This window comes from Vulpes lagopus, chromosome 4, assembly GCF_018345385.1.
Source record: "Vulpes lagopus strain Blue_001 chromosome 4, ASM1834538v1, whole genome shotgun sequence".
Classification (NCBI taxonomy): Eukaryota; Metazoa; Chordata; class Mammalia; order Carnivora; family Canidae; genus Vulpes; species Vulpes lagopus.
In genome coordinates this window covers 103,146,587-103,166,888 of record NC_054827.1, presented here as the reverse complement: position 1 = coordinate 103,166,888, position 20,302 = coordinate 103,146,587, and positions in this window count along the sequence as shown.

Here is a 20,302-nt window from a genome sequence, read left to right as displayed (position 1 = left end):
CTCATAGTTCTTTTCACTTGCTTTTCTTTCTTTCTTTCTTTCTCTCTCTCTTTCCCTTTCTTTCTTTTCTTTCCTTTTCTTTCTTTTCTTTCTTTCTTTCTTTCTTTCTTTCTTTCTTTCTTTCTTTCTTTCTTTCTTTCTTTCTTCCTTCTTTTCTTTCTTTCTTCCTTTCTCTTCCATGATAATGCCCCTAGAGGTGATTCCTTCTTTTTACACAATTATAAAACAAAGAATATGATCAAACAAGATTAACCACCCTTCCTAAACCCTCACCTTACTCGATCCCCCTTCCAGCTCTATTTTTTTTATTTTGATTTACCCTCCTTTGAATTATTCGTATTTTATATATTTCACATTCTTCACATTATGACAATGTCTAAGATGAAAATAGTTTATAAATGCAATAAACAATTTTCTCCAGTTTGCTTTTTTTAACTTAACAATAGATGTTAAAGATCAGCCACATAGGGCTGTGAAGATGTTTCCCATTCCATGTTACAGTTGTCCCATATTCCACTATATGAATATACCTAAGTCTAATTAATCTCCTAAGATTTACATCTTCTCTGTGACCTTGAGTAAGTGATGTAAACTTTATGAACCCTGCCCAGAGAGCAGCACCTAGTAGATAGTAGCTACTCAGTAAATAGATGAAGAAACCCTGGCTGGACAACTTGTCAGAATTAAAAAGAGAATACACGTAAATATGTATAAAGAGCTTAGAACAATCACGTATATAACAAGTCCTTAATAAATGATAATTTGACATTATTGTTGTGCTATTATTTATTTTTTACCTATAGTCCTTATCAATAACAAAGGAGTATTTACAGGAGCACCTGGGTGGCTCAGTTGGTTGAGTAACTGACTCTTGATCTCAGCTCCGATCTTCTTAGGGTTGTGAGTTCAGCCCCTATTTTGGGCTCCATGCTAGATGTGGAGTACACTTAAAAAAAAAAAAAAAGAGTATTTACATTGAGTGATTCAGAATGTTGTTTTTGCTACCATTTAGAAATTTCATTAGTTTTACAGAAAACAATTCCACTTGGAAAATGCACTTAGTTTATTAGAAAAAGCTACTGGGTGATCAGCTATGGCTGACATTTCTATGAAATCTCACAGGCCCTTAATTTCCAGAGGGGTAATTCTATCCCTAGCTTAGAGCTGATGGGGAATTTAAACTAGATGGGTAAACCTAAATATCGCACACTCACACACACACACACACACACACACATAGCCAGATGTTACATGTTTCCTAATGAAAATACACACTACCACCAAAGAAATATTTTTTGTCTAGTAATTAAACCTAAATTCAAGCTTCCTCTGATCCAACAATCTCTTAACAGGAAATTCAGAAATGAGAGAACAAAGATGAAATCACCAAAGTTCAGTACGTGGGAAATTTTACAGGAAAAAAATTTTAGGTTTGACAAAATGTAAATGGCAAGGGGAAAAATAGAGAGAAATCTATATACTAGAAGAGACTGTACAACTCCCATTTCCTGCTCCCTGCCCCTGTCTCTGGCAACCACCATTCTACCTTGCTTCTATGTGTTTGACTATTCTACAAACTTTATATGAGTGGTATCATGTAGTAGTTGTCCTTCTGTGATGGGTTTACTTCACTTAGCATAATGTCCTCAAGTTTTATCCATGTTGTTGCATAGTTATACAAGCTAAATAAGTTCTTCTGTGTACTGTAGTTAATAATATCTTATTATATACTTAGAATTTGTCGAGGGTATAGATCTCATGTTAAGTATTCTTACCACATTTAAAAAAGGAAAGAGAGACTATATAGCTGTATATATTTGGGGGGTACTATTTGAAATAACCAACTTTTAAAATTATGATACAATCAAAATATGAACACTGATAGATATTTTTAAATTGTGAGAAATTATTGTTGATCTCTTTAAGTGTTATAATAGTATTGTGTTTAAGTTTTTTAAAGGATCTTTATCTTTTAAAATGTATACTAAAATTACTGAATGATAAATTAAGTCCATTATTTCATTGAGTTGATGATTGTGTTTGTTTCCGATTCTGATATTTATCTCACAAATGTTCAGGCTTGTTTGTAGGTTTATTGGAGTTGAAGTCCCTGAGCTAGGCAACCAGAATGGAAAGGGAAAGAGAAGGTCATCTAATTGGCCAGTTCCAAACATCATCTTGTATCTGGGGTGGCAGCAGAATCATGGGGCTCATGACTGAATCATTCTCCAGTTACCAGATTGGTAACTGTGCTTTTTTCAGGGACTCATCAAATACTTGTTAAATTACTTATAAATTCAGCCACTTTCTGATGAATCATATTTCATCAGAAACACATATGTTCCCCAGTTTTAGAATGACCTAATAACTTGCAGCACATTCCTTTCTTCCTCATCCCAGAGTCCTAGGCACCCTCAGTGCTTTGATACCATTGGTTTTACAATTCTCACTGCCAAAAGTGGGTTGAACTCTTCATTGTATAGCTGTACTTGTGTACATGATAATGTGACCTAACAAAGAGAGCTGAAGTCAGATCACTACACCAATAATTTAGAAGGATCTTGACTTCAAAGAACTTCAGAATTAGGTACACTACTTAGTTCACAAGAACCATGTATAGCCTTCACATTTGGCAAGACTTGTTCCTTTCAATTTCCATGATTTTATGCTTTCTTTTTTTATTTGAGTCATATGAATGTATATTTACCCTTTCTTCTAATCTACCTCCAAACTCCCAGGTAAGTAGACAATACAAAGAATAAATAATTGTACTCTTGTCTAGCTTTGCAAACTTAATCAAGTCTCTGATCTTTGGGTCCCAGCTTCTCATTTTTAAGGATTTGGACTCCTACTTGTTGAATTCAGTAGTATCCATATTCACTCAGGCTCCTCTTTCTCTTCCATGGCTGACATTTCTAAACAATCACTGCAATCTCCCCACTGACTCTGAATGCCATCTAACAACATTCAACTCAGCACTCCAGGCAATCACCACTTATTTCGAGATGAAATTTACACCCTAGGTTGATGGAGAACCACCACCTGGAGCATTGGTGAAGGACATGGCAAATAAAAAGGACTTAAAGAATCATTAATTGGGTTTTAAATCTTTGCCCGATAGGGTACACTTTTCATTGTCCTTGGCAACTTAAATAGCTACTTTCTCATTATGAGGCTGGAAGGAGAGAGGGCAGGAAATATGAGACATGGCATTCTATTTATACAGGGCTTTGCATTCTGCAGACAATGTTTACATATATTCTTTCTTTCACTTTCCAAATTCCATAAAGTAAGTAATTGATATTATTATTGCTATTTTACAGAACAGCAACTTAAGCCTTGGTGATCTAGCTCATTATTAAAGACTAATAAGTGATGGACCTGGATCCAAATCAAGTCCAACTTACTTCCACTTCCCATTTCTATTATCTCCAAATTCACTCTAGTGCTTTGGGAGAGTAACAGAGAATGAAATACATACATGAATTTAATAGAAAGACACAAAAGATAAAAATAGAAGAATTTTGGATAATAACACTTATTTACATGTAGTGTGGTACAGAGATATTCTAAATCAATCATTGTTTATAATGTTTACATACTTGACAGGCAAGAATAGAAACAAACACAGAGATGACATAGAAATCACTACAGAAAAGTATAAAAACATTATAAATAAACAATAAATGGAAAAAATAATAAATTGTGTAGTTGAAAGAAAGTTGTATTAGTCAGGAAAAGCTACAGGTTACTCTTCAGTAACAAACAACCCCAGAAATGTGCCTGGCCAGAGCAAAGATTGATTTCTCACTCACCTGATCACTGTACATCAGGAAACCTAAGTCCTAGCCCTGGTGTTATCAATAACCCATTTAGGAAAAGCCATATGTTCACAAAACATGTATAGATAGGCACAAGAATTGATATGAGGATAAAATTATATTAGGTCTTCAACTGTTTTGAAATAGAAAAAAGTACAGGGGCTATTTTTAAATGGCCAAGGTAAAGGATGAGAAGCTTGGAGCAGTATTGGTCATAGGTAAATGTAAGGCAGTGTGGAAAGGACTGGTATAGCCTCTTCTCTAATTTCACAAAACTAGTACATTTATTGAGCATTTATTGTATGCAAGACATCATAGGGCATATAAAGAGATAGAAGGTATAATTCCTGTTCTGAATGTGATGGTGACCCAGTCACAATGTGATGTCAAGTATAAAGTCTATCATGTTCTTATTTCCCATTAGTTTATTCAGAGCTTTACTTTAGTTGGTTTGCTCAGGTGAAGGACAAAACAAATGAGGTCATAGATATTAAAGCTGTAATATCTGAGTAGCACCCTCAGTGCCCAGGGGCTCACTCCACTGTGGGACAGGCAAGAGATAACCCTCTGTCAACTTTGAAATGTGCTGTAGAACTTGGGTATTTAAAAACAAACAAAACAAAACAAACGCAGACCAAAGGAAGAAGTCCATCCATTCACAAAAATAGCAATTTGCTACTTTGGATTTCACAAGTCTATATGAGTGTACAAGAGCTTCAGGGTTGGGGAAGATTTACTACACTCACATTTCAAAGAAGCTGAAAGGCTGGGTTATAATATAATATTCATTGAATGAATTCATTTATTCAGAAAAAATCTTTTCCAACACTTCTGGTATACCAGTCTTTGTGGCAAAAGTTGAATCTATGAGGTTTAGCTCTTGAATTATGTCTCCTTTCTGGGAGGTTCCTTGCTGTAGGGCAGCCCTGCAAGCATGAAGTGTCAACTTTCATAATTACGTCCCAAAATACAAGCACTCACTTGACTTTAGTTACCTTTGGACGAGGTTGAGCTCAGTTACATTGGGGAAACCAAAGAAGTATAGCAGACAGTGGTTCTCAAACACCAACAAGATCCTTAAGGCTTGGATTCTCTTTGTCCAGTAAATCTCTTGAGGATCTTCATGAGTTTCCAATAAAGAGATCTTGAGCTTTCCACCACATGTAGATTTAACAGAGAAAATGGTACCCCATTTTCAACTCTTAAATTAACAGTATTAACAGAGATTCCATACAACAGCCCTAGCCATAGAATTAGTATATTAAAGAAACCAGTCCTGCACTGGCACACACACAAAACCCCCATAGCAACAGAGATGACAGCTTGGTAACAGCAGCTGCTGCTTAATTGAAAACATTAGAAAAATATTACATTATATCTGTAGTCCCTGTTTTTATGTTTATTTTCATGGCAAGTGAGAAAACAACCCAGGAAAAAATACAAAAGAAACATGAAACAAAGATTCAAGACTGGTAATAGCTAGTAATGGTAATGAATGAACTGTTGCTTGCAATTAATTTCCTGGGGACTTATTCTACTTTTCTTCTGAATGAGCATCTTTTTTGTGTGTTCCAAGGGCCAGAAATTCCTCCTATGGTGTTGAATTTAGTTCCTAGTCAATCCCTTAAATTTTATTAACTGGGAGGAGAAATGGCTTATGTGTGGGTCTTTGTGTCTGTGTGTATTTGTGTACTGGGGAAGCAGTGCTCACACTGTAAAGTGCTTCTACATATAGACAATTAGATATAAGATTCATAATCACACTAATGTGAAGCTGGAAGTGTATGCCAATGTTTGGGGCACAATTGAAAAGGGCTAGTTAGAAAAAAAGTATACATGTGGTTTTATGCAAGCAAATTACATTATAAAATAAAAAAGTATGGAGGCATTCATAGATCAAAATATGAAGGAAGGAGAGAACCTAGAGTTCATCTGGTCTCCCTATTTACTCAGATCAAATGCTTAAAACTTTACATTACTGACTCAGAAAGCCAGATAAAAGGCAAGAGATGAGGTTTCTTTTTGGGCAAGGATTTTTTTTTTTCCTCTTAAATCATGCCAGAGGTAATAGTCCTAATGAATTTCATGGGCCCTAAACATTACTTGGCATGTAGTCAAGATCCATCTGGCCATTGGAAACCAGGCAGCCACATTTGCAAATGAGATTTTCAAATGCAAGGAATGCATTGAAGGTTCTCATTGCAAAATAAATACAGAATGTTGTTTGATAGTAGTAAACTCACAAAAGAACCATGTTGCAAACTCATAGGTGCAGAGACTCTACCTTACAATTATAGTTCCTGTTTCCTTCCAGTAGAATTCAAGTATTTTCAAGATTGACTACATCCTACAAAAGAAAAAATTGCTATTCTGTTAGCTCCTTGAGGTCAAGAACTCCATCTTATTTATTCTTATGCCCACTCTGGCACATAGTGAAAAGCCTTTCATGTAGTAGCAAATAAACATGTCCATGAATCAGAAGTCAAAATGATATGGTCCTGAAAGATAAAATGAAATGGTATTGAAGGCATTTCTCAATTAAACAGGAATTCCAATACATTCTTTCATTGATTAATTTATGTCTTTATTCAATTAATCTGTAATGAGCACCTACTCTGGGTCAACCAAGTGCTAGGCTTACACTGTGATTTTTCCACCTAATTTACATTGTTCCTTCAGGTGAAAGAGGCAGGGAAATCATTTTCCTATATTAGTGATATCAGTGCTCAGCTTACTTTTCAATAAACTAGTTATTATGTCAAAGGTTTTAGTAAAATTGATAAATGTTGGCAAACAGCAACTGAAAGGAAAAATGCATGATGTCTTGAGGTTTTTTTTTCTTCCAGATGAACACTGACTTTACTCCTTGAGTCTGCAAAGAGAGTAGAGATAAAAAGACCTTTCTCTGCCAATCCATGAGTATGGAATGTTTTTCCATTTCTTTATGTCTTCCTCAATTTCTTTCATAGGTGTTCTATAGTTTTCAGACTGCAGGTCTCTTACCTCTTTGGTTAGGTTTATTCCTAGGTATTTTATGGTTTTTGGTGCAATTATAAATGTGATTGATTCCTTGATTTCTCTTTATTCTGCCTTATTGTTAGTAGATGGTGAGGGATGGGGTAATTGGGTGATGGGCATTGAGGAGGGCACTTGAAGTAATGAGCACTGGGTGTTGTATGCAACAGATGAATCATTAAATTCTACTTCTGAAATTAATAACACAGTGTATGTTAAATTGAATTTTTAATAAAAAATTAAAAAGAAAATAAAAGATCATTAGAAGAGAAAAAAGACCTTTCTCAATGTTAACTAGCTAGATTATTATTATCATAATAATCTCAATCTTTTAAATCACCTTAGAACCATCAATTCAGTGACGGTGTCAATATAATTAACATGCAATAACTTGCTAAAAAGGCTATAACCCTTCCTACAATCATTAATGTCAGCTTAGCACATATATATGTGTGTGTGTGTGTATATATATATATATTTTTTAATATTTTGCCATAGTTTGTAATAAGTGCCTTCTGAATTAAAAAAGAATCTTGTTTTAAATTGAAAGAAGTAATTTCCTCTTTCAAATTGAAGCAAAATGCCCAAATTTCAGAAAGTGGATTGAATACCTAACTTCCAAGAAAACAACAAAATTACGAAGTGATTAATTAAAATCCACTAATGAAGGCAACTAATAAGCATAATCTAATAACACATTAGATTGATGGTAATTCAAGGGTATATTAAAGGAGTATCTGATACTTGCCTCATTGTTGGAAATTTGTCACTGAATTGACATATGCCCTTTCTATGATACAAAGATAATCATTAAGTAGCAAATCTCAGAATTAAATTGAAAGACACGAAAAGACAGAAAAAAAAATCTCTTTAAGGTTTATTACTGATTTATCATAAAGGAAGTTTATTCAACTTTCATTCAGCTGATTCAGTGATTCTGAGTCAGATGAAGATGGAATTCCCTGCTTCTCAGAAATTTGCATTATGTTACTTTGCCTTTATGAAAAACCTGCATTGGTACCTGTTTTTTCTGAAAGAAATCTGAAGAGGATGTTGCAAAAAGCAAAAACAGCGTTCAGCATTTGTTTTTCAGTGAGCTGTTCTAGAGACAGCACGCAAACCCTAGCAGGGAGGGTGACCCTGCCACACTGCCCCCGCTCCTTCTAGAAGAACTGCAGTCTGGCATCTCAGCCTGTGCCTGTGGGCATTTATTCTTGATTTGTTTTGTGCATCCATTAGCAAGATAAGCCCAAAGCTATCAAAAGTGCCCAAGTGAGGTTAATTTTAGGGACTGGGAATGCTCAAAAATTTTTTTCTATATAAACTAATGGTAAAAAAACATTTATTTTTCACTTTGCACCATTTCAGCTTCAGGGAAGTTTCACAGGTCCCCTCTACTTTCAGATAGCAGGGGGAACCTGCAAATGGAAATAAAATATTTTCAGTGTCTAAATGTCTATTGAAAATCCAAGTCAGTAGCATAAAAAACCTCAAGTGAGTCCACAGAAAATGGTTTAAAAAAATACATAAATACAAGTTTTATTAAAGGATTAATGAAGGAGCGGCCCCTGGCTGGCTCAGTGGGTAGAACATGCAACTCTTGATCTCAGCTCCTGAGTTCAAACCCCAAGTTGGGCATGGAGCCAAGAAAGAGGGCAAGAGAGAGAAAGGAAAGAAGGAAGGAAGGAAGGAAGGAAGGAAGGAAGGAAGGAAGGAAGGAAGGAAGGAAGGAAGGAAAGAGGGGAGGAGAGGAGAGGAGAGAAGAAGAGGAGAGGAAAGGACAGGAGAGGAGAAAGAAAAGAAAGAAAAAGATGAGAGGAGAAAGAAAAGAAAGAAAAGAAAAAAGAAAAGAAAAGAAAAGAAGGGAAGGGAAGGAAGACAGAGAGAAAAAAGAGAAAGAAAGAAAAAACAGATTAATAAAGTTGTAAGTAGAACTTTCTATAGACTTGAAATCTCAGAGCTGGAAAGATCTCAAGAGCTATCTAAATCTAAAATAGTCATCTCTTTCTCAGATCTTCCCTGGTATTCCTGATAAGTGGTCATATAACTTTTGATCATATATGTTTAAGAACAAGGAATAACTTTCAATAGGCCAGCTACAGCAACATTATAAAAATATTATGTTCATGACCTGCATCCTCAAGGCTGTAGCAAGGAAGTGTATCATAGAGCCCTCAAGATCTCAAGAACAAAATTCTGAAGAGCTAAAAAATACAGGATTAATCTGGGTAGTCTCTATACTGTATGATTATAACTATATGACATTTTAGAAAAGGCAAAACTATAGAGACAGTAAAATGATCAATGGCTGCCAGGGGTTAGGGGAAGGATGAATGAATAGGTGGAGCACAGAGAATGTTTAGGACAGTGAAAATACTTTGTATGATACTATAATGGCTAATACCTGTCATCGTGTTTGTCCAAACACAAGAAGGAACCCTAATATAAGCTATAGATTTTGGATGAGTATGATGTGTCAATGTAGATTCATCAGTGCAAAAAATATAATGCTCTGGTGAGGGATGGTGATAGTGGGGGAGGTTGTACATGAGTGTGGGGAGAGGCCTATGGGAAATCTCAGTACTTTCCATTCCAAAACTAAACCAAAAACTATTCTAAAAAATAAAATATTTTTAAAAATTATATGAGCTTTAGAAAGCCTCCAACATGATCCAAACTAAAATATGTATATATAAGATTTAGAATTGCTGGAGCTCTGGATTGTTGTACTATGCTGTTAGCATGGTAATAATGGCTAGTTATCTGAAAGAAAATGAAAAACGGGCTATGTTGAAAAATATAAAGACAAAGCAGTGGTGATGAGGAGGACCAGGTCCCATGACCACAGCCAGCCAGCCATATGCACATTAGTCTTTGGAGGCAAGTTTCTTACATTCTCTGAAGTTGAGTTTAAACATCTGAAAAATGGGACTTATAGCACTTACTTTCCACGCAGAGTGATTATGAAGAATATATGAGATAAAATTTGTGACATTGCTTAGAATTGTCCAATGATTGACACATGATTGAACTGCCAAAATCTACCAATTGAATGTAACTGAGTAGCTGGGATCTCATTTTTGCTATCTTATACGGATAGAATTAGCAGAAAGGAAATTACTTGTTAATATGGAAATTTTAATTGAATATGATAAAATATCTCTATAAACAATGAGATATGTGAAAATTAATTAATATTTATGAACTTTTCTTTTCCATCGATGTTCATAATTTTTATCTGCAGAGCATGGTTAAATTATATTTCTGAGATCAAATAAAAGACTCCTTAAGTTTCTATTACTTGCTCACTCTAAATTCATCATTGTTTAATATGAGTCCAAATATAATTAAAATATATCATAGCCCATAAAATAAATATGTAATCATATAGAATAAAAATTATAAAGCTTTAAAAAAGAATACATCTTAAAATGCATATTGCAAGGCTTATATAAGCCTATATTAATTACATGCTAATCATATTATATAAATACTAAAATTCTTATGTAGCACATGAAAAGAATTCTGGTGGAAATCAAGCCAGCACAGCATATGCTTCATATTATTTTAGAATATTACAGAATACAATAGTTAGTATAGTACATAGTATAACATTACATTACATTATATTATATTGCATCAATCACAATGTTTTTGGCACGGCTTTGCATTGAAAATTGTAAATGGCAAGACACCACAGTTTGGTATACTGATCAAAACTGTACTTTTGTTTTTATAACGCAACTTTGCTATTCTCATATCATCTGGAGAGACAATTTATTCATTAAGCACTAGATTCAAAATAATTTTCAACTGAAAATAGATTGAAATACTGTAAACGTTTGCAGCAAAATAAGGTTGTTAAAGGTTTTGTATGCTAAATTATATTATTTACGGTTATTAAAAATCTACCAAGATTATGCTGAAAATTAGAATTTCTCTTAATCCTTCTGATTAAAATTTCTCCAATCCAAATATATAAAAATAATCCTACATTAAGATATTAAACCTCTTCCAGCTAAATTATGCATGGGAAATACGATCAGATACATTAGGAGCTGAGAATGTTTGATTATCCTGTAATCTCCACATATTCATTTCTAATAAAGGGTAATTCCATTTAATGTAGTGATCCTTTTCCAGGTGGAGATTTGAGTTTCATATCTCAGTGCTTACAGTAAAATCCCAACATTTATGTGCAAGCGCATTGATTCCTTAGTGCGGTGGCAGTGTTGGTTGCTGCAGGGGGCTCTTAGAGCAATCCTAAAAAAACAGGTTATGGAAATGGTAATAAATATTGTTCCTAACTTTGTCATTAAAACATGCTGTTCCCATTTCATTTGGAGGTTAGAGCCAAAGGGGCATTTAAAAAGACAATATCCATTCCCATAAGCATATTAACATTCTGAGATCCCTACTGGAGATTTTAGGAGATTTTGTGTTAAGAGGAGGTTAAATTTCTTTGAAAAGCTTTGACAAACTTTTGGTTGTAATTCACTGTAATTTTGGCAAGTTGAATAGCAGTACTTTTGGAGTTACCATCCTAACACCTCTGACAAATTTGCTGTCTCGAGTATTTTAGAACTATGACTCAGGCCTTTCCCAGAGGAGTTGGGGAGGAGGGCAAGAAAGGGGGAAGGTCAAGGAGGGGTAGGATTGTGGGGGGGCGGGGAGGGAGAGGCACCAAGAGGAGGAAACCTCCCTGGCTAATCACATATCACAAGCAATGAAAGTCCTCAGGCTAGGAGCCCGCCAGGTGCATTTCAAAGAGAAGCATTGGGGTGGGGTGGGGGGAGTAAGTGTCACTCAAGGCAGATATTTATGAAAGATGACAGTTTGCAAATATCTCAATCTTGGACAAGCCCGCACTAGTGACACAGAGGAGTGCAGCAAAATTGGACGAGTCAGCAGCCAACATTTATTTCATCAGGACCTGTCCAATCTCCACTGATGGTCTGATCGTCTGGGGAGAACGAGCAACAGTGGGCCTCATTCCATGGGTTACTTTCAGTCTGTTTGCATGAAACAGTCCAAAATAGTCTAATAAATATGTAAAGAAGGATAAAAAGAAAAATGGAGAAAAGCTTTGTTTGCCGAGCTTGCACAAGACTGGATTTTTAGCTATGCCAAAGAGGCAGCATAGTAATGACAGAAATATTGATTGCTGCTCCTTCGGGTTGACAGTGAGATAGCACAGTCTTGCCAGTGTGGAGACCTTAGTCGTGGTACAAACATCCTGTTGGTCCAGAGGATCCCGTTAGATGCCCTTCCCCATGACAGCTGCCCCGCCATCCCCGCTCTACTGAGCATAGGGAACTTCATTAGGAATAGAACTCTGTATTTTCCCCAAGGGATATAATACTAGACAATGGCCAGAACAAATGTTAAACTGAATACCAGGGGGGGCAGTTTCCATAGTATTTCTATCATGCTGGCAGACAGCATGGATGTCAGAAAGGCTGCTGGGGCAAGCCCGTGAGTGTTGACATCATAGTGTATCAGAGGTTGCTACCTGGACAAGCACAGCCAGCAGGTATGTTCAATTTGGTATTCAAAATGCCCTTTAAGGGATCCCTGGGTGGCGCAGCGGTTTGGCGCCTGCCTTTGGCCCAGGGCGCGATCCTGGAGACCCGGGATCGAATCCCACGTCGGGCTCCCGGTGCATGGAGCCTGCTTCTCTCCCTCTGCCTATGTCTCTGCCTCTCTCTCTCTCTCTGTGACTGTAATAAAATAAATTTTAAAAAAAATTTAAAAAAATGCCCTTTAATGTACATAATTTAAATGCTAATATCAAAAATCAGGAGGTTTTATGCAAAATCTTAACTTCAGGCTTCCCTAGGAGGAGAAAAAAAAATCAGAATATTGGACAACCCTGGGTACAAAATACATTTGACCACAACCTAAAAGAGGTGAAAATAGCAACTACCTGTAGAAGATGCATTGTTTTCCACAATCTCTACTTTTTCTAAAAAAAATCAATGCGGAGGATCAGCTACCTTTTCCATCAAATTTGTTCTTCTTGTCAGTTACACTCTTTTATTTCACTCATTCATATTACCTGTGTGGCTTCTTTAAGCATTTACGTTTTGACCTTAGAAAAGAAACAAGTTAGACTTGTCATTTGGGTAAGTTGAAATCATTCGGTTTTCCTGGTCCTTGAAATAAGATTAATGCTGATCAATTCATATGGTTCTGGGTAAGGAATAGGGATACTGAAATGAAAAGCCTCAGGATAAATTTTGGCACATACCAAGCGTTGAATCAATGCAATCTTCTATTATTCGCACTAAAAGAATAAAAAACTGCATCTCATTTAAAGGATAAGTGCAGATAAGCAGATATTTTATTTACATAGATGTGATATTTTGAAAGCTGTCCATTCTTTTTAATGAGTGTCAGATTATCACAGTTTATTGTGTTTTTTTGTTTGTTTGTTTTGTTTTGTTTTCCCATTAAGCACTATGCTAGAGCACTGGTTCTCACACAGTGAGTATGTATCAGAGTCACCTGGAGGACTCATTGCAATGCAGAAATATACCTAGAGTTTCTGATTAAGTAGATCTAAGGTGAGGCCTCAGAACGTGCACTTTTTTTTTTTTAAGATTTATTTACTTATTCATGAGAGAAAGAGAGAGGCAGAGACACAGGCAGAGGGAGAAGCAGGCTCCATGCAGGGAGCCTGACCTGGGACTTGATCCCAGGTCTCCAGGATCAGGCCCTGGACTGAAGGTGGCACTAAACCGCTGAGCCACCTGAGCTGCCCTAGAACGTGCACTTTTAATGAGTTTGATCCGCCCAATTGTCCTCTCTAGGCAAGAAAGTTCCTAAAGTTTATAAAATGAGATAATATGAACTGGATATATGTATAACTAGGAATAGCGACTGCCAGGAGCACAGATACCAAACCCTTTTGAGTTAAAAGCCTGATGGTCAACGTTCTGGAGAACCAGCACAGTGAACAACACACAGTCTTAAATGTCAGAGGATGGGCTTCTCTTGTTAGTATTAGTACTGTTATTATTTTGATTGAGATGATCATTAGTTTCTGTCTGTAGGTAACTGTTTCTCTGCGATTGCATTAGCCATCTGAACTGTGTTTTTTTTTTTTTTTTCAGAGATTTTGGTATGATTAGTTATTCAGCTAAACACGGTGTCAAAGCAGCACATTGCTCCCATCTGACAGGCTATGGATGCCAGCCATCTCTGCCTATCACTCACAGCAAAGTCAGTTGCAAATAGAGGTGGGTTACCTTCGCAGAATACACAAAGCCCTGCTGTGACTTAGCTTTTCTGCAAGGCTATTGAAATAAATGTTGAATTCAATTAAGCACCATGTTCCTCATTTGTACTTTGCATTTCTCAGAATCCTGAAAAATTAAAAATAAATGTGCTGCAATGCAGCTCTTGTTTCAATTATATAAACTTCGGTTTCATTTTTCATCCTTTTTGAACAATTCGTGGGCATCTCTGAATGCATGCAATTAAGTAGGAAGTGGATTGTGAAGAGGTCTCCCAGGGGTCCTCAGACAGGAACACAGACCCAGACAGGTGCAAGAGCTCCACAGCCCTGCTTCTCTCCTCAAGCAGTATAGAGTAAGCAGCAATCTCAACCACTCCCTTTTTAAAATATTTTGCTTTCCACTTGTCCACCCTCTCGCACAACCCTGCCCCCCCCCCATGAAATAAACATGGCTTTTGGACACCACCATGGTAAGGACAATAGTGAAATATGCATAAATCTGGCCATAGTACCAAAATAGAAATGTAATTACTTTGCTTTGTTTAATGAGGAGGGAAAAACGTGAAATGCTCAAAGTCTAAAAAAGAACATTAAATCTTAACATTAATGGAACTAACAGACTTGATGAGTGTCTGTAGATAATATACTTTCTTTTCTTCTTCTCATAAATACAAGTTTAACCAAACTTCCCTTTTCCTGCAGACCCCACCGTAACCTCCACCAAGACTTCAAAACCAATTACTTAGTACTTAAAACTTTTGGTATAACTAACTTTAAAGCCCTAAAACTCAGTTTTCTAACACATGAATGGGGTAATTCTAGATACCTACACTATGTCATTATCATAAGAAATCTCTGAAATAATGCAGGCCATATCTGACCCATAGTAACTAATGTTTGCATGTTATAGTAATGGCTACATCAGTAGTGGTGATGATATTTATTATAATATTAATTGATCACAGTCATTCCTGAACTCTTAACTCCTCTTGCCTCCACCTCTTGCCTCCATTAAGCCATTATCACATCATGTAATAATGTATCTCATCCCACTGGACCATTAGCTTCTTGAAGTCGGAGCCATGTCTCAGCTCTCAAGCCCCATATCCTAGCATACGTCCTAGAATATGATAAATTCCCACTACATATTTTTTGAATCAACTAATGAATTCCTTTAAGTCCATTCTTGCCTATAAAATTTCAGAACCATCCCTTGGTTGGTCTCAGCTGTTACTCTACTCTTCCAACATTCTCCTACTTGGCTGATTTTTCACTTTCATACCTCATCTGGTGGCCATTGACACCTGGCATTTGAATTGTTTATTGGCTGCTGATAGGCCTTTAATTATCAGCCCAGTTCCATAATTAATATGGGTGGTTATTTTCAACTTTTCTCACTGAACGAGATGGAATTGTAACTAAAGTTTTCAGCTGATGTCTTGTTTTGGCCTTCTTTGGATATGGACATTATATCATATTGCCTCTTCAGATCCAGTAAATTCGACTTAGCATTAGGGAGTGCTACCCCATTGAATTAACTTCTTTTACCAAGGCAATAAGGGGTAACAAAGAAAGGGAGAAAAGAGAGATGCCAGTGGAGATGGTAATTGCCTAGAGGTAAACTAGACTACATAATTTGTCATCCCAAATTGAGCTCTTGTTAGAGTGAAAGAGATACTATTAATAATTATACAGGGAAAACAGATTAATATGAGATTTTTCCTGGAACAACCAGTATATACAGTCCCCTATATATAGGAAGGCAGAGGTAGGAAGAAACTGAAGTAAGAATTTGACCTGAGTTATTGGTGGACAGGAACACTGTTCTTTGAATATGGAAGAGCATTCCCTCAGGAAACTCCAGGAGAAATGAGAATTAGAGCTAAGATCAACAAATGTAGAAAACACCTTATATTATCTCTTTCTCATATTATCTCTTTCTCAGGATTCCCAATGTGTATCAATATAGACTCTGAGAAATCCATAGCAAAGGAATCTGAGATTCCCAATGAGTACACATTACTTATGTTTACACACATCACATCTATGAGTGGGTCTTGCTTACTTGATTAAATACTGGGAAGGGCAGAATTTTTCCAAAGAGGCAAAATAACTAAATAAAATATGTTACGAATAATGTTCTCCCTATCAACCATTATATACACAGCTCTATATTCCTTATTTTGTTAAGGGGGCTTCATTCCCTTTGTCACTCAGAGACAGGTCATTTTTCCGTATTAAAAGAAGATGGCATATTAATTTGGATGAAGCCAGGCTAATGGAAAAAAAGACAGCTAACACTAGTGCAGAACACTAAGAAAGTTTATCTTTGTCTCCCACATCATCCCTGGGTGGTATTACTCCTTCAACTAACCTTCCAATGGCAAATAGCATGGTTGATGGTTTCATTGACTACAGGGTAAACTCAGAAAGGTCAGCAAACTGAAGAGCCATGCGCCTGGCCAGAATAGTATTTCAGTGGTAGAAAGGGAAATGAATTCTGTGGAGAGCTGGCTGTCTCTTCTTCACAAATGGAGAAACAGTGACCTATTGATGATACCCAACTGAGATGGAAAAATGTTATAGAAATGATCCCAGTCTTGGCAGCAAATCTTGGGAATCTATCCAACCCAAAGATTCCTTGACTCTTTAAGACAAATATTGGAAAAAGCAGCCCTCTAAGAGTTTTGATCTGAGGCATTTTTTACTATTTCTACTTCCTCTCCTGACTTTTGAGAATTCTTTCCATTCCTTTCTATTCTCGCTGCCATCTGATTCTCTGAGGCCCAGATGCCTCAAGCATGGACTTTCCTAATGTTCGGTATCCACAACACCACTTGTAATATTTCCAGCATACTACCAGGGTGTATAAAATGTGAAAAATAACATATCATTTTAAAGTCTTATTTTTATCATGTCTACATCTTACTCAAAATGCCCCAATGGACCAAAGTTTACAAAAAAAAAAAAAAAAAAAAGGACCCAAGTTTACATCTCCACCTTTAAAGATAAGAATCTGAATTTATTTATTGAACTTTTCAGGCTCACACCTCATCATTCTAGAATATTAATACCACTTGGTAGCTATGTATCCTTGAAAATTTTATAACTTTTCTTGGCCTCATTCCCACAACTGAGAAAGAAAGATAATGAAAGTTAATGATAGTAACTATCTCATAAAATAGCTGTAGGGATCAGTTGATATGATACCTGAATCCTTGAAAAGCAATAAACATTCAATAAATTTGGCTATTGTCATATATTTTATGTATCACCCAAAACTGTCTCCTCATGTATAATTATATATACATTTAGGTTTGCTTGAGAAAGTAGCTTGTTCTTTTGTTTTTATCTTATTGTGTGAAATGAGATTTTAAACATTATTAATGAAAATGAGCTCAATACTAGGATATCCTCTACAATATCATCAAGTGGCTGCAAACACCATCCAGATGAGGATGACTCTTAAAAAATTTATCTTTCCATTTTACAGTATCAGTAAGGAAGCATTTTTATGTTTAAGTTTGCTTTCCCAAGTTTTAATCCCTATCTTTGAAGTTACCCAGAAGAAATATGACATCGTTCCATATTGCAGTCATTGAGATCTTGAACCATGATCATGCTAATGTTTCATTGACTCGGGCTCATTCACCACTGTGATTGCACCCATTGGAGAGATACTCGTTCATTGTTATTTTCCAAAATATAATAGAATCCAACTTAATATTTCAAATGCACACAGATGTTTGCAAAATAGGAGTTGATGTTCTATTCCTGTGATGCTATTGTTTCTGGTTTTAAGTAATTTAAAACTTCATTAGTAAGTACAAGACTTCATTATATATACCTATATGTGTGTGTGTGTGTGTGTGTATGAGTGTGTGTGTATGTGTCAGTCTATAGTTAAAGCCAAAAAAAATCCCTAAGAAATAAAAAATCACCAATATAAAACACATAATCATAGTGGTTAAGAGAGCAGTCTTTTTTCATACTTTTCTCAATAGTCATTTTAATACTTTAAGCTTCAAATTGCTCTTATATAAAATTAAATAATATTACCTACATCAAATCACTAATAAAATCCTTGAATATATATATATGTATATATACATATATATGTGTATGTATGTATTAGTAAAAGTTCCAGTACTTTTCAATGTATCGACTCAGCTTCATTTTGTTCACAGCTTTTCCCAATTTTTAAAATTCTGATAAATACACATAAAATTTGGCATCTTAAACATTTTAAATGTACATATAGTTCAGTGCTATTTAACACATTCATAATGTTATGCAACCATCACCAACATCCATCTCCATAAATTCTTTCATCTTATAAAATGAAAATTCTATACCCATTAAACTATGACTCCCCATTCTCACTCCCACCTGCCACACATTTTCTGTCTCTGTTTTTAAGTTAACAAAATGTCCCCAGGATTCATCCATGTAGCATATGTCAGAATTTTCTTCCCTTTTAATATTGAATAATGTTCCATTTAATATATACATATATATTCAAATATATATATATCAATTTCCTTATCCATTCATCCAACAATGGATAATTGTGTTGCTTCCATATTTTGCTATTGTGAATAATGCTGCTTCTAGATCCTGCTTTTAATTCTTATAGGTATACATCCAGAAGTGGAAAATTTAGATCACATGATAATTCTATGGATTCATGGAATCTGCCAGTGGTGCACAAGGATTTTGATGTCTCCATATCCTCGCACCAACTATTACTTCTGGGTATTTTTTTTATAGTAATCATCCTCAGGACACCTGTGTGGCTCAGTGGTTGAGCATCTGCCTTCAGCTCAGTTTCTGATCCTGGAGTCCCGGGTTGGAGTCCCACATCAGGCTCCAAGCAAGGAGCCTGCTTCTCCTTAGCCTGTGTTTCTGCCTCACTCTCTCTCTGTGTCTCTCATGAATAAATAAAAAAGATCTTAAAAATATAGTAATTTTGGTTTGCATTTCCCTAATAATTCATCATGTTGAATATCTTTTCATGTGCTTATTGGTCATTTGTATATCTTCTTTGGATATATTAAAGTCCTTTGCCCATTTTTTAACTGGGCTGTATGCTTTTCATTGTTGAGTTGTAGTAGGTTTTTTTATATATTCTAAATATTAACTCCTTATCAGATAAACTATTTACAAGTAGTCTCTTCCATTCTGAGGTTGTCTTTTTATTTTTGATAGTCTTTTATTGCAAGATCCTTTTTTTAATTTTCAGATGCTCCAATTTATAGTTTTATTCCTTTGTTGCCTGTACTTTTAATGTCATATACAAGAAATCATTGCCAAATCTGCTGTCCTAAAGCTTATGTCCTATGTTCTCTTCTAAGATTTTTATACATTAAGGTCTTATATTTAGGTCTTTGATCCATCTTGAGTTAATTTTTGTTTACAGTGCTTAAAGACCCAACTTAATTGTTTAGTGTGTGGTATCCAGTTTTCTCAGCACCATTTGCTGAAAAAAATGTCCCTTCCCCATTGCATGGTCTTGGCACCCTTGCCAAAAATAATCTGATTCTGCATGCAAGGGTTTATTTCTGGGCTCTCTCTTCTGTTTGATTGGTTTACATGTCTGTCCTTATGTTAGTACCACACTTTTTTGATTACTATAGCTTTGTAATAACTTTTGAAATCAGGAAGTATTAATCCTCCAGATTTGTTCCTTTTTTCAAGATTCAATTGGCTATTCTGGGATCATTAATATTCTATTTTAATTTTAAGATAGGTTTTTCTATTTCTGAAAAATCATTGGAATTTTGACAGGGATTGATTTGAATCTGTAGATCTGTTGCTTTGGATATCTTTGTCATCCTTTTTTTAAAGATTTTATTTATTTATTCATGAGAGACACACCACACCTACTATAACTCAACAATGAAAAGCATACAGCCCAGTTAAAAAATGGGCAAAGGACTTTAATAGACATTTATCCAAGAAGATATGCAAATGAGCAATAAGCACATGAAATGATATTCAACACCATAAGTCATTAGGGAAATGCAAACCAAAATCACATGAAATATCATCTCACACCCATGAGAATGATTACTATATTTTTTTAAAAAGATCTTATTTATTTATTCATGAGAGACACAGAAAGAGAGGCAGAGACACAGGCAGAGGGAGAAGCAGGCTCCATGCAGGAAGCCTGAGGTGGGACTCAATGCTAGGACTCTAGGATCATGTCCTAAGCTAAAGGCAG